This window comes from Papaver somniferum, chromosome 6, assembly GCF_003573695.1.
Source record: "Papaver somniferum cultivar HN1 chromosome 6, ASM357369v1, whole genome shotgun sequence".
Lineage (NCBI taxonomy): Eukaryota > Viridiplantae > Streptophyta > Magnoliopsida > Ranunculales > Papaveraceae > Papaver > Papaver somniferum.
The window spans coordinates 36530833-36545470 of NC_039363.1; the positions used below are offsets into that span (position 1 = coordinate 36530833).

Below are 14638 nucleotides of genomic sequence, written 5' to 3' on the forward strand. Positions count from 1 at the left end.
TTCATAATCACCTTTCGATTATTAAGAGCTGATTGTGATAAACTGTCTCAGAAACACTGTTTTGTGAAACGTTCTTACCTAGCTTTCAATTATTAAGAGCTAGGATATGATTTTCTCATATCTGTGTAATTATGACTGCACTATCTTTCTTTGTTTTACATTGGTGTCTTCTGTTGATGCTAGATGACATAAGCGTATTTGCTGAGATGGGTGTTAGCTTCAAATACTGGGATGATTGCCTCACGCAGAAGACATGGAAGAAATGTGGAATGATGCGGAGGTGAGTAAGGAATGGATTGATGCTGGAGAAATGAAAGGACAGAAAGTTCACTTGTCACGCGATCCTGATGGACAAGCATTTCTCACACAGACTGAGATGAAGGTAAATGAGTAATTTACATCCCCTGTTTGATGAATGATGACACATTTGTTTACACTGCTGATTACACGCAATAGTGTTTGCATGCCAAGGACAATATGATGTATTAGTTATTCTACCCATCTGAAGTTCACTTAGACGGGGCTCCAAACATTTTTCTAGTCTCTTATATTTCACCATCAGAAAATATATCTGTAATCCTGCCTTGACCGTTCTACTTTTGCTTGTTTATTGTTTGGTGTGTATCAGGCTGTGGCTGGGATTGTCGCTCGTAGGCATTTCTTATCACAGATTGATCCGGTAATCTTCTAATGGCTATATCATTATTGAACTTCTTCAAAAACACCATAAATGATATTTCTCATTCATCAAATCTATTAGGTTCTTTCTGGAAATGTAACATTTTCTAATTTTATGACCCCAGTATGTGATTTCTGCATTGATGCATATTCTTGTGCTTTCAGTTTTAAAGGCTTAGATGTATGAAGGACTCACTGCAATTTTGATTTTAAGTTTCCAAAGTTTTGCTTCCTTACTTTGTTTGCAGGACATGATTTGTGCTACTTCTGAACTTGAAAGTGATAGACAGCCTCTTGCAATGCGGTACAATAAAAAAACTAAGGACACCACTGTGGGGATAATGCAGGTTCTACCAAAAACTGCAGAGTGGCTAGTGAGGTATGACTAGATGACATAACAATTGCTTCTCGAAATCCAAAGTTAAAAAGATTACAAAAAGTGCCACAATGCATTATATCTTTAGGCTAACGAAGCTCTGGAATTCCTTCCAGGGAGAATGGTTACCAGACCTATCAAATTGAAGGGAACTTGGAGCTATTGCACAAGCCTTTTATAAATGTTTATTTTGGTGCAGCATACCTTAAGTGGTTATCAAGTTATGATGGAAAGTATGATACCAATAGTTCAGTCTCTATTCAGTAGTGATGCTATCTTTTAATAAGATGTAACCACATTTCTTAAAACTTTCTTCAGTGTTTTCATACTGTGGCTGATGCTTTCAGAGATAGGAACGAAGAGTTTGTGGTGAGGGCTTATAGAGGTGGCCCAAAGAAAGCTAATCACAAGTCAACATTGGATTATTGGAGAAGATACCTTTTGGTGAAGCAGAGTCTGCCATCTAGGAGGTTGAGTGTTTTAACATATGCATACTTGGGGATTTAAAAAGTTTAATCTGCTAGCCTTGTTAATATTCCCATAATCGTGACTATAATATTGGATTACTGCACAACAATGCGTGACATCAGTTGTGCATAAAATCCTGGTTTCTGTTTTGAAATCTTCTGATATGTATACGACATTTTGGAACCAATAAAAGGGTTTCAGTAATTTGATTCTGACCTAAGGAATTTGCAGTTTCACCATTTATCAGACATGACTAGTAAACCCTCTGTTTAGGCCACTTGGAGATGGTTCATTTTTTTTTTCCATCTTTGTGAGTGTTCCAGTCCTAAAATTTATTATCACCACAACAAAAAACTCGTTCATGAACTTTTAACTGCATTAAAAACCGATAGAGTTCTTACAGTAACGGGGCTGCTGAAAGTCTTAGATGATCCGAGGTGTTCTTTTTTTTTGTTTCAGGATGATGTCTATGGTGAAGAAATTATCCACATGATAAATACCCCATGAATTATCTTCATGTGGGCCTCCAAAAACAGATGCAGATAAAAGAAATTGCTTACTTATATCTTACATTTATCTGGTCATTTGGTTTCATAAAAAGCACGGTGCACTTATTTGGTATGCTTGAACTCCAATAGTACGAATTTAATTATGCTAGAACCATAGGTTAGACCCTGATCAAAGGTATTATGGTTTTTTGATCTTCCTTAAACTTAATGGCTTGGCGTATCTGGAATACAATACAAATAAGCAGCTGGCTTCTATGGGAAGGGTGTTGACTGTTGAGTTGTCTAGGCTGGAATAACTCTAGAACTTACATAGGGATTCCTTTTTCCCCAATGATTGGAAAGAGCTTTTGTTGCTTTATCTCTCTATCTCAGTTAGAAACTTGTTTCATTTGGGTGTTTTGTTTGGAAAATGCAACATAATTCTGGAATTTTCAGTAAAGGAGCAGATATGGTCTGTTTTGAGTTTGTTTGTTTGTTTTTATTTTAGAGTAAGGTGCTACTGTCGTACTGATTCTCTGCTAACAATTTTACGAGCTTGATCCGAGGACTCTTAATCTATTTGTAGTCTCTTACAGGAACCTTAGATGCTTTTTGGCCCTTTTCTAGTTTCGGTTGATTATCTGATTTATGGTTCTATTAGCTCGCATATCACCTTTCTTAATCATGCATGTGTTTGTCTTCTTCTTCCTTGAGGTTATTGGCTCTGGGTCTGTGACCCTGCAAGTATGCTTCCTAGTTAAGTGCCACACTAATAGAAAAACGAAACTGATTAATATTTTCTGATTGTCTTGCAGACGGATGTTCGAGAATCATTCTTCAGTGCCTAACGATCCTGCACCTGCTGTACATGTTCCACAGAATAAAGGTATCATTTCTCATGTGACATTAGACAATCATTTGGAACTTCAACTTTCAATGATGGTTCATGCCAAACACAGTACTAGCGAGAGCAATCTTTTGCAGTGAATTTGTTATCATGTTCTTTAATTATTGTCACGTATAATTCTGCTAGTTGTGATTCTGTAGCACCCTTGGTTTAGGATTTTATATTCTCAGCATGATTCTATTTCAGTCGCTACGTATATTTGCAAATCTTTAGCTAACTTGATGGGAATTTATTCTTTTCTCTTTCAGAAATCTTACAACTGTCAGGCAGTCAACTAACCTTCGTCTTGATGAGAAAACAGGTGAATGGAGATACTGGGACTCAAGAGCTTCGTCAGAAGACATGGAAGAGTTGTGGAAGGATTCTGATGTGCTCAGAGAATGGACTAAATCTGGAGAGCAACGAGGAAAAGTGCGCTTTTCACATGATCCAGAGAAAAGACCATACCTTTCTCGGCCAGAATTGAGGGTAAGATTAACTGTATAAGTAGAAATGAATGAGTCATGAGCCTTCATAGATGATTTCATTTCGTTTGTGTATGACCAGTTTGGTTTCTCTTTTTTCTTCTCCTGAACATCTGTTTAAAATTATTAACTCTTTCACATGTTGGAGTTTTTAGTTCTTTTCTGGACCTTCTATGTTATTTATTTTGCAAAGCTCACAAGTAGAATGTATGTTAGGTGATATGTCACACCTATCTTACGATCCTATAAAGTTTTTTGCTGGACTAATTCTTATTTACTTTCACCATTACTTTTCTGCCCAAATGTTATTAGTTTAAAGTTCCAGACCTTGAATTGTTGTCTAAGTTAGTTTGACTAGAATTATATTACTAGATTGCATAAGAGCTTTTTTCAAACATTACATGTGCCTAATACGATTAATCAGCTGCATTGTTCAAGGGGATGCCTAAGTGAGTAAGGACGCAGGTAAATCAAAGTCTGATCTCGCTTTTGGCCATATCCCAGGCTTGAGGCTCATTGGCGCCTAAGGGATCTTATTGGACGACCCGGGAACAAGGAGATGAGATTCTTTTGTCCCTTTTTATCAAAATACATAAGAAAGCATGTGATATCGGGTCATAATATTGACTATTTAAGGTAGTTTGGATACTCTGGAAGATATGCTGCTGCGAGTTCGCAGTCCATCGTCTTACCTTGAATCATGCCCCAAGGGAAAAAGCTTATCGCTAATAAATACACCAACCCTAAACCCTATATTGAGCAGCAACAAAACTAATAGTTTGAAGAAAAAAAATATTAAATCATGAAAAATAGCTGTTCTATGTGTTTGCAAGTTATCTCAATGTCTGCCCTCAGTGCGTACGCAAGTATCATTTCATTTAACTTGTATGAAAAAGATGTTGATGTAGAGAATGAACTTGTTCATAGTAATTGACTAATGTGTCCTTTTGGCGAAACCTCGAGGACTGGTGACTTAGGTAACGAAGGCGAAACTATAATAACAGTCAAATCTATAATTGTGATAGATGTTCAACCGCTGTTTGCCATAGGTGACGTGAGTACCTGAATGCCAGTAGTAAGGTATCACCAATTGTTTTGACAGGGTGCTCTTCTCTTTTTCTAATACTAGTTGGTGATGAGGTAAAAAAAAAAGACATTTTGAAACATTTCATATCTCGATATATGTTGCGCTTGTTATATTCTACACTTGCTTTCTCTCGCAGGCAGTTGCTGAAATTATCGTTTCTAAGCACTTCAGTGACAGTGGAATCAGACCTGTAAGTACCTCCACTCCTTTGAATATGATAAGTAAATTTGTTGAGAAAGGTTCACTTTTTATACTGATATACTGCAACCATCATCTTGGCGTGTTCCTTAATGAATAAAATGGCAGCACCATCATCACTATCTTCATCCTCAGATCCATTACCATTATCACTGCTAATGTCACTACCTCCTTTATAGTCAAAATGGAGCCATGAACTTATAGATAGTCATGAAACGGTATATATCAGACTATGAAAGGTACAATAAATTTTCATTAACTTGGGCCGGGACAAGGTTTTCTTTATATTTCAATTGTTTGGTAATCTTTATCCAAATCTAACATGGATTTAAAAATGATTATGGAGTTAATTTTATCACAACTGTGGTGGGTCTTGTGGTCTTAATTTGATTCTCACTAGATATGTCAAACTTTCGTAATTAACAAAATAGTAAACTTCTAATATTTGTTTGCCAACTAATCATTGCGGGACTTTTCAACCTGGGCTGCGTGTATAATGCTGAGATCATGTGTTAGGTTATTCCACGAAAGAATTTTGAAAAGGTGATCTGAACTATGAAAATGTCAAAATGAGTGTTTCGGTTCGTCTTAACCACTCTGGTGAAGGCATTGCTTGTGTTGTATAAAAACATTACTAAACTTTTTAATAGAATGATGATCACAGAAAGTTGGCTGTACCTTTGTCCTTCGCCATTTCGGTGAGTATATATTTTTTTGAAGATACTTGAAGAATCTTAAGGAATTTTTATGATTTTGATGATTTTTTTAAATTTTATTTTGATGGTTTTACTAGAGAGGATCGAAGAATTTTTTAGGGTTTCTATTCCTAACTGATGATACCATAAAAAAAATGGGATTTCATTATTAATGATGAAGACTGATACAAGACTAGTACTGTGTATATTTCTAACTACTAACAATATACCCACTAGGTGTAAACCAAGTGTGGAAACAAAAGAAAGACTAGATTTTCTTACTCAGATAATAATGTTATCTTGTGAAATGCTCTTGTTTGCAGACTGCGCTATCTGCCCTTGCAGAGGTTAACGGCAAGCGTTTTGTGGATGGTATTGGTTCTCACACTGGCATCATGGGGATTGATTATGAAAAAGCAGTTTGGCTTCACAGGTCTGTAAATGACATTGATGTAGCTAACTTATCGTATTGCTTGAATTTTTTTTTTCTTTTGTGTTCATTATCTTCTTTCCAATAGCCTGGGATCATTCAACTCTGGTATCATCTTTTATTTTTAATTGGTTCTTTGGAATATCTAGGGAACTTGGTTACAAGGCATACAAAATTGATTCTGTTGAGGATCTTCTGAACCCGTTCGCTTCCATGTACTTCGCTGCAGCTTACTTGGTCTGGCTAAACAAATATGAAGGAAGGTGTGTTGCCGAGTATTAAAATTAATAAAGTTCTTTGATCTTTTTTTTTATCTGGGTAAAAAATTGGAACCTTCATTTATTCACTGGAATGTTTACTATGCTGCAAAACAGGGAACGAAGTCCTCAGTTTGTCATTCAAGCTTATCTTGGAGGACCGGAGATCGTTAAACTTCAAGAGACTGGCCCCCTTTGGCTTAAGTTAGAACAAGCTTTAAGCTACCATGAAGATCCAAAATCTCTTAGGTATCATCATCCTCATTTTATGATTCTTTGAGTCTGCTAAGTTGGTAATGTGGTTTTGTTCTTCTAACCAACACTTTGTTGAATCATCAACCTTCTTCTTTAGGGAACAAGGAGGAAGCTGCATCATTTTGTAAAGTGTATATCTGTCTATGTTACTTGGAACACATCATACCAAGAAAAGTCATTCCACATACGGTAAAAATCAATAGAGATCTTATTTTTGAGAAGACAACTTTTTGCTTGGACAGACAGGGAGCAGAAAAGCAAAGGGAGGCGCCTTGGAAACAAATAAGAAAACTGATTAAGTTAGCATGGACATGTAAACTATTTCATCTGAGTGAAGATTTTAGTGAAAAAATGCTGTATAATGCATAAAATTTATTTGATCTGTTTGTACTGAATCTATTGATTTATTTGCACTTTGTAGGCTTTGTAGTTGTCAGGTATCTTCAGATCATTCCCATCCAGTAACTTAATTAATCAAGCAAGATTGAATTAGGCGAGCAGAACCAAACCCATTAAGAATTCAGATTGATCCTTCTCTCTGCATTCCTGATTTATGTAAAAATTGGATTTAAAACAAAAACAAGGAGATACCAATTGAACTTTTTCTTACTAAAATGTGGTTCAAATGGAAAGAAAGGTGCAAAAGAGTCTTTTAAAGAAAATCTAAAACCTCTACTTAACCGTCTCTAGTAATTCAAGGCCATATTCGATATTGGTCAAAGAAACCTTCTCTTAAGAAAAGTAACAATCATCTAGTAAAGAAAACTAGCATTCCTTGGACAACACCAGAGTTACGTTGTCTTAAGATTAACGTTGATGCAGCTTGGGCTTCTACCCATTCACCTTCTAGCTTTGCCTTATACTAAGAGATGATGTAGGTAGTTCCGAAGGAGGAATAGCAGGATCATCATCAGGCTCAGATCCGCAAGAAGCAGGAGCTATAGTCATTCTTCAAGCAAGATATTAGCAAAGGAAAAGAATATCAAGCAATTCAGTATTGAAGGCGACAATGAAAGTCTTTTTATGTATCTAAACGACACCTCTTCACAAATATCTTGGCAGAAAAAACCTATTGGATGAAGCAGACAAAGTAGCAGACTCATGTCCAATTTTTTTGGGTTTTTCTTTTGTTTCTGGGACAGGAAATGCGGTTGCAGATTCCTTAACAAAATTTGCAAAAACTTTACCTTCAGTTTCGGATTGGGTTGTATTCATTATAAACTCTTAGTAGATAAATCTAGTATTAGGAGGAACAATTTCTATATATTAGATGGCTCTACTAGTTCTGTATTCCTGATTTTCTTTTAATGAAATCTTATTTACAAAAAAATAAATAAATTAGGCGGGTAGTTTATCAAGCAAGATTGAATTAGGCGGGTAGCTTCTTTTCATTATCACTACAAAGAGGTAGACCCAATTGTCGCTCTTCGTCCAACTGCCAGGAAAATGCATAAGCTCATCTTAGCAGGCACACTTTGAAATTTTTCTTTTATAAATATTATATGGGCTATTTAATATTTGGTATTCGGCAACATTTTAAATATTAACGGTTGGTACCTATCTCCGTCGTTGACCGTCAAAATCAACGTATGACCAGACTTTATTTTATTTTTCCTAATTTATATTAAATTGTTATTGGTTTTACAATTTTGCCCTGATGGAAAAAATTGCTTCTTATACAATGACGTTTTGGTGTTCTAGCCACCATCACCGCCTCCAACATCTGTTCTTCCACTGGGATCATCACCATTAACAATCAATCCGAAACAATACTTTAAAAACGTTGCACCAAAAACTATTACCATTGTACCAACATTACCCATCTTCTAATTGATATCTTAAAAACGTTGCACCAAAAACAATTACTTATTACACCACGAAGTCCTTCGTTACCTCTTTACAACATCCACGAAACAACCACCTGATACTGCTTCACAATGCAACCCCATGAATCACCATCATAATCCATAACGCATAACCTAACCGATAAAATCAATTGAAATTGGGGATTTTATTAGGGTTTCACCAAAAACGAAAGACAACAAAAAGAAGAAGAATTGGAGCCATAGAGATTGAGGAAGAATTGGAACCAGTACTAGTTGGGATTTCGTCGATTTTATTATTTAACAAGTACTAATTAGAAGATGGCCAGAGAGATTGAGGAAGACGGAGAGAAAGACGAGGAAGAGAGAGGCGGAGTGGTGAAGAGTCTGGAGACTAAACAAATATTTTTTTAAATCCAGATCTCTTCCAGACCGTCGGATTGGATGGCATATTTGGGTTTGCAAAAATAATAATATTATTATTTTGTTAAATCAGTGGCTTGAATTAACGGTCAGATGTTGGTCCAGGTACTAACCGTTAATATTTGTAATGTTGCGTATCAAAGCAATGTGTTGGACATTTACTGGGTACCAAACAGTAACTATCCCATATTATATTTAGAGAGAAATAACTAAATAGTTATTAACCTAGAACTGATTCATGAGATCGGTTCCGTCTTCCATGAAGTTAGAATATAAAAGATTTCACCTCTAACTAATTCTTCATCGGAAGACAAGATCCTCGTATCTAGCTCCTTAAGATTTTAGATGTGGATGGTCCCAGTAGAGAATGTTGGTTTTGATATCCAGGATGATTTGCCCAGTTACCTTTTCCTTCGCCTCCATGTTAAACATTAGGTTATTCCTATCTTTGCGTATCGTCTAGTAAATGACTTGTGAAAGAAGTTTCCAAATGAAACTACCTTTATGAGAGAAGTTCTTTTTATTGAAACCAAGAAACATGTCTTTAATATCACCATGAACCAAATATATCCCAAAACTAGAGAGAAAAACATCCCATATTTTTGCTGCATCTTTACGATAGATGAAGAGATGGTAAATGGACTCTAGATTGTCTTTGTCTTTGAAAAACATCCCCCTTTCAGATTCTAGAGCTTGGACTAAACCAAGTGCTGTTTAAAGGGTTGTAATTGTTTAAATTATATTATTTAGAAGTTTGATTTATTTACCAAATCCACTCTCGATCGCAGTTTGACTCTCAAGTCCATTTTATTGGAAAGCTCAAACTCGCACTTTTAACCTGGGTTTCACTCTCAAACCGAATGGTAGCTCAGAGTAGAAACTGCAGTCATCGCTATAATCATGTCTCCACCTACAAAATCTTATCATGGGGTAGTTGGAATAAAGATGGACATGGCCAAAGCATTTGACAGGATGGAATGCGACTTTCTACATCAAGTTATGACTCACTTAGGTTTTTCTAAAATAATGGTGTCAACTAATATATCACTGCATCAGCACAACTAAAATCTCAATTCTAATCGATGACACTCCTACAATTTTTTTCTCACCTACAAGAGGTCTCGGGCAAGGTGATTCAATATCTTTTTATTCTGTGCATGGAACGATTCAGTAGATTCACTTATAAATGCTGCAAAAGAAAAAAATCATTGAACCAGTCATTCCAGCCAAGCAAGTCCTGCAATTTCTCATATGTTATTTGCAGATGACTGTATTATATTCTCTAAAGCTACTGGAAGATTAATAAAAAAATCTAAAGGAGATTATCAACAAGTTTACTTCCTCATCTAGTCAGATGGCTAATCTTGAAAAATCAAGTGTGTTCTTCAGCAAGAACTTAAGCAAATAAGCTTGTGAAGATATTCTCAGGATGTACAGATGAAGCAAATGGATGAAGGTGAAAAATATTTATGTAGCTTTCTTCAAATTCCTAGAAGCAAAGATAATTTTTTTGGTCCTTTCTATAGTTAAAATGGGAAACAGACTACAAATATGACAAGGAAAGTTAACATCTCAAGCAGGTAATTCCACTCAGATTCAAGCATCTCTAAGCACCACAGCTAGCTACCAATTGGGCTTGTTTGAAGTACCAGATAAAACCACTGCAAGAATGGGCAGAGTTCAAATAAGTTAATTCTGGTGTAAAAAGAATGCAAAATGAGGAAATGCTATCTCATGGAAAGAAGTCATTATACCAAAAAGATATGGAGGTCTGGGTCTGAAAAATCTAAAGCTAGTGAATCTTACTTTCCTTGCAAAATTAGCTTGGATATTATTAAATGAAATAAAAGCAATGTGTTATCAAATTCTAGAAGCCAGATACTTCAAAGGTAAATACCTTTTGGCAGATGACATTTCAAAGAAAATAAGCTCTTAGATATGGCAAAGTATATAGACAGGTTTGCAAATCATCAAATCTTATTACATATGGGAGGTTGGTGATGGTTCTTCAGTTATGGCACATAAACACATATGGTTTCCTAAACCATAAGAAGGAGATTATGTTTCCACAATTACCTCTCAACAAAAATACTAATGCAAGGGTTTCATAATTCATAGATACATACACCAAGCTATGAATGTTAATAAACTCAGCAATCAGTTCAAAAATGCTCAGGTTCAAACAATTATCAACATCAGAATACCTGACTCAGGCAAGGACAAAGTAATTAAGATGGCTTTTAACAAAATGTGGAAGATTCACAACTAACTCCCTTTACATAGAGATGATCAAAACGCAAAACTTAAATCAGTAGAATAATCTTCTACCGTGGCACAGAGGTTCCATAAAAAATGCAACAATTCCTTTGGAAATGTTGCCATGAAATTTTTCCTGTCAACAAGGAAATTATCAAGTACAAACAAGACATAAGCAATTTATGTACTTTTTGCAACAAATAAGAAGAAACAGCTACACACCTACTATGCAAATGCAACTACTCAAATGCAATTTCGTTTGGGATCTCAGCAGCTCTTCACAAGTCAAAACAAAATCACACATCTCTCAAAAACTGGACAAGGTCTTGGCTCTCTAATAGAAACTCTCTGGAGGCTAATAACAAACATCTTTCTAATATAGATGCCTGTACTTTATGGCACATATAAAAAGCAAGATGCGAAAAAGTTTTTGAAAAAAATCGTATCATCTTAGGAGCCTTATGCGTAGAATAATCTCTTACATGAACTGCATTGGCTTGAATTACACAAATCCTTAGTGTAAGCCACAAAATAGAAATTGTATTATCTTAACAGAAGGCTGGAAAAAAATATAAACTGATTGTGCGTGACTCTGCAGGGAGATTCTTGGCAGCAATGGCCTACTCAGCAAGAGCCGGAGATGTGAATCAAGCTGAATCCCTGATACTTCTAACAACTTTACAATGGATCAAGAACATGGATTATCGGAATGTTACCATTGAATGAGATAATAAGTTTGTTGTTATATGTTGTAATGGTAGAGTAGAGGATTTTCAATGGTAGAATGAGAATATCATCTCTGAATGTCAAAAAATCATAGTAAGTTTAGTGTAATACCCTGTAATTTTAGTTATCATTTCGGGTCGGGTTTTCACCGAGTTAGCTTAGGTTGTTGTTTGCATTGCCTTAGCCTATATGAGTTACTTGAACTTCTCCTATCACTTAGTAAAAGGTTTGGGAGGAAATACTCATCTAATTATAGTTTTGATAAATAAATAAAAAGAAAATAAATTTGAGGAAAATGAAGAGACAATTAGAGAGTTAAATAAATAATAAATATGAGATCTAATATTAATAATAATAATGGTATAAGGTTTATTATAAATAAGGAGAAATGAATTAGAGAAGAAAGTTTTAGATGTTAGAAAACCAAAGGCTAGAGAGGATGAGAGGAAGATGGAGCTAGAATTTTTGGAAAATAATGATAAATAAAATCTGGAGGAGTTTGTAGCAATTAAGAGGTAGAATGCTAGATCCCCTTTTCTCTTTTTGTTTTTGTTACACTTGATTTTGATTTCGTTTAATTTTACATAGTTAGGTTTTTGAAATTTATCCGTCTGATTATAAGCATCTGATTGATGATCAGCCTTCTAATATTGACAGATAACATGTTTAGGAATTCTTGGTTACATTTTGAAGACAATTCACAGTAAATTCACCGTTGAATATTTGTTTTAGTTTGGGTGATATTTTTGAATTTTCTGGACAGTTTCGTTTTAACATATTTTTGGTTGATTTTGGTAACCTTAATGATGTTAGAATGATTTGTGATATAAACAAAAGTTGTATATATGATAGCTTTCATTGGGATTTGAATTTGGTCAATTCCAGGTTAATATGAATTTTAGGTAAATATTTTTGTAATATGCTGTAATCTGCCCAGTTTTTAAGATTCCATTGTAAATAGGATAACTATGGTTTGAACCGTTGTTTTTGTTTAAAAATTTTGTATGATAAACTTAAGAATGTCCTTGTTGCATAAAATCAAGTTAAACATTGATCGGGTTTGTATATTGTATTATACGAATTTATAGTGAGAAATAATAGTGTGATTGCTAAATTGGGAATTGTTGTGAGATCACAACTTGTTGATGATGTTTGGAATATTAGGATATATGATCATATGATTTTATAAAAGGGTGTATGTTTATTTTAATGGTGGGGCACGAACCGAGGAACTCGTACAATTTACCGGAATGACCCCGATAATCGGATTGGCAGGACACGAACTGAGGATACCCGTGCAACTTATCATAATGACCCCGATAAGAGGATATGTGGGGCACGAACCGAGAAAACTCGTGCATAAATATAAATGGATGAGTTTGTTTCATGATACACAAGTAAATCCATGAAGTTCTGTTGAATTCTCATGTTGTATGTGCTCTTTAATTGATTGATATTTTTTCGCATGTTTTGAAAAAGAAAATGCATTCTATTGAGCTGTCATCTCACCCCAATTGACATTTCTTGCAGATATTACGGAATGTGGAAGTGGAAATTAAGAAGTTAGTTATCTTGTTGATTGTGTGCATATATCTTGTAATTGCCCGACGTGTAATTGTTTGTTAAGAATATTATTAAAGATGATTAAAAAGATAATTTTTGTATTTAAACTTAATTGTGGTTGGTGAAATATAATAAAAAAAGAAAATATGCAATAGTCTCGTCCCGATCCGTAACGCTTCGATTTCGGATCTCCGTATGGGTTTGACCCAGAATCGGAACTCGAGGTGCGACATTTAGAGTCTTGTAAGATTTCTTTCTAAAAAAAAAGATATTGTAACATTGCAACTAGAACTAGTATTAGGTATCAAACTTGGGGTGATGAACCTTAAAGAGTTATTGCATATATCTTGTCTTTAGAAAGCCACTAAGTCTACAACTTTGGTGTCTCTGGAGTCGGGTCATTGTACTTTGTACTTTTTACTTCAATAATATCACCTTCTTTGCTTAAAAAAATAATAGTGATATTTTATTCATTTGAACCAACTAGTTGGTACTTAGAAATATGGGATGATTTCATTGTTATTTGAAATAATGTCAAAATACTTTTTATGTGCAAAACTAACCTGTGTCGTAACGACGCGTCATGAGAAAAATTAATCTAATTTCATAGTTTTCTTGTAGCAATCAAACGTTACTCAGGTTGACAAAGTTTGTTTTCTTTTTTCGATTTTAAAGATATGAGTCAAAGAATTTTCCTTTTTTTTTTTACTTTTTGAATGATAAAGTATGAATGTAAAAATATGAGTTTTAAGTGGTTGTAACGTCTAATTTTCCACTTAATTATTTTGTTTCCATATTAATTTTGCTAATTAGTTAGTGGGAAACTAATTATGAGGGTTATCAATGAATATATATATATATATATATATATATATATATATATATATATATATATCCATATTGGAAGGAGGTTACAAATCTTACAGATGTCTATGGCTGGGATGAGACTAACATAGAGTTCTAATAAATATTTAATAAAAATATATATAAAAAGAGTAATTCGAAGTATATCTAATTAACGATTATATTTAATTAGGTTTCGAAATTTTGTTAGAGTAGATTTCACATATAAGAACTTACGAACCTGGAAGTTTGATATAATAATTTTTAAAGCTGACTTAAAGTGCAGTTGATTTAAGAGTAATTACAAAAATTAAATCTTGTTAGTCAATTTTTTTATCGTGTTTAATTATTTTATTTTTGATGATGAAAACCAAAACAATATAAGCTCGATCAAACTTGGATTAATAATTTAATACTCCCTCCTTTTCAAAAAGAAAGCCCACTTTGACTTTGTCAAGATATTAAGCAGATCATAGTAGTTTACATGCCTACTCTTAATTACTTGCCTAATTTATTTCAATAAAACTGTTCATAATAAAAACTATTAAAAATTGTTATGGGATTGTAAATAGGAAATACAAAAAGGAATGAAGGATATATTTGTTTCCCTAATTACACAAATTTCATTAATATTTTAGATTGAGTCACATTAAAGAAAAATTATAAATATAAAAGCTTAAGGGTGTATTAGAGAGTTCATT

At 34.2% G+C, this 14638-nt stretch overlaps 1 pseudogene; it reads left to right on the forward strand.

The window, feature by feature from the left end:
- Window positions 1-206: 206 nt before the first annotated feature.
- On the forward strand, window positions 207-6739 carry LOC113287314 (annotated as a pseudogene).
- The last annotated feature ends 7899 nt before the right edge of the window (window positions 6740-14638 follow it).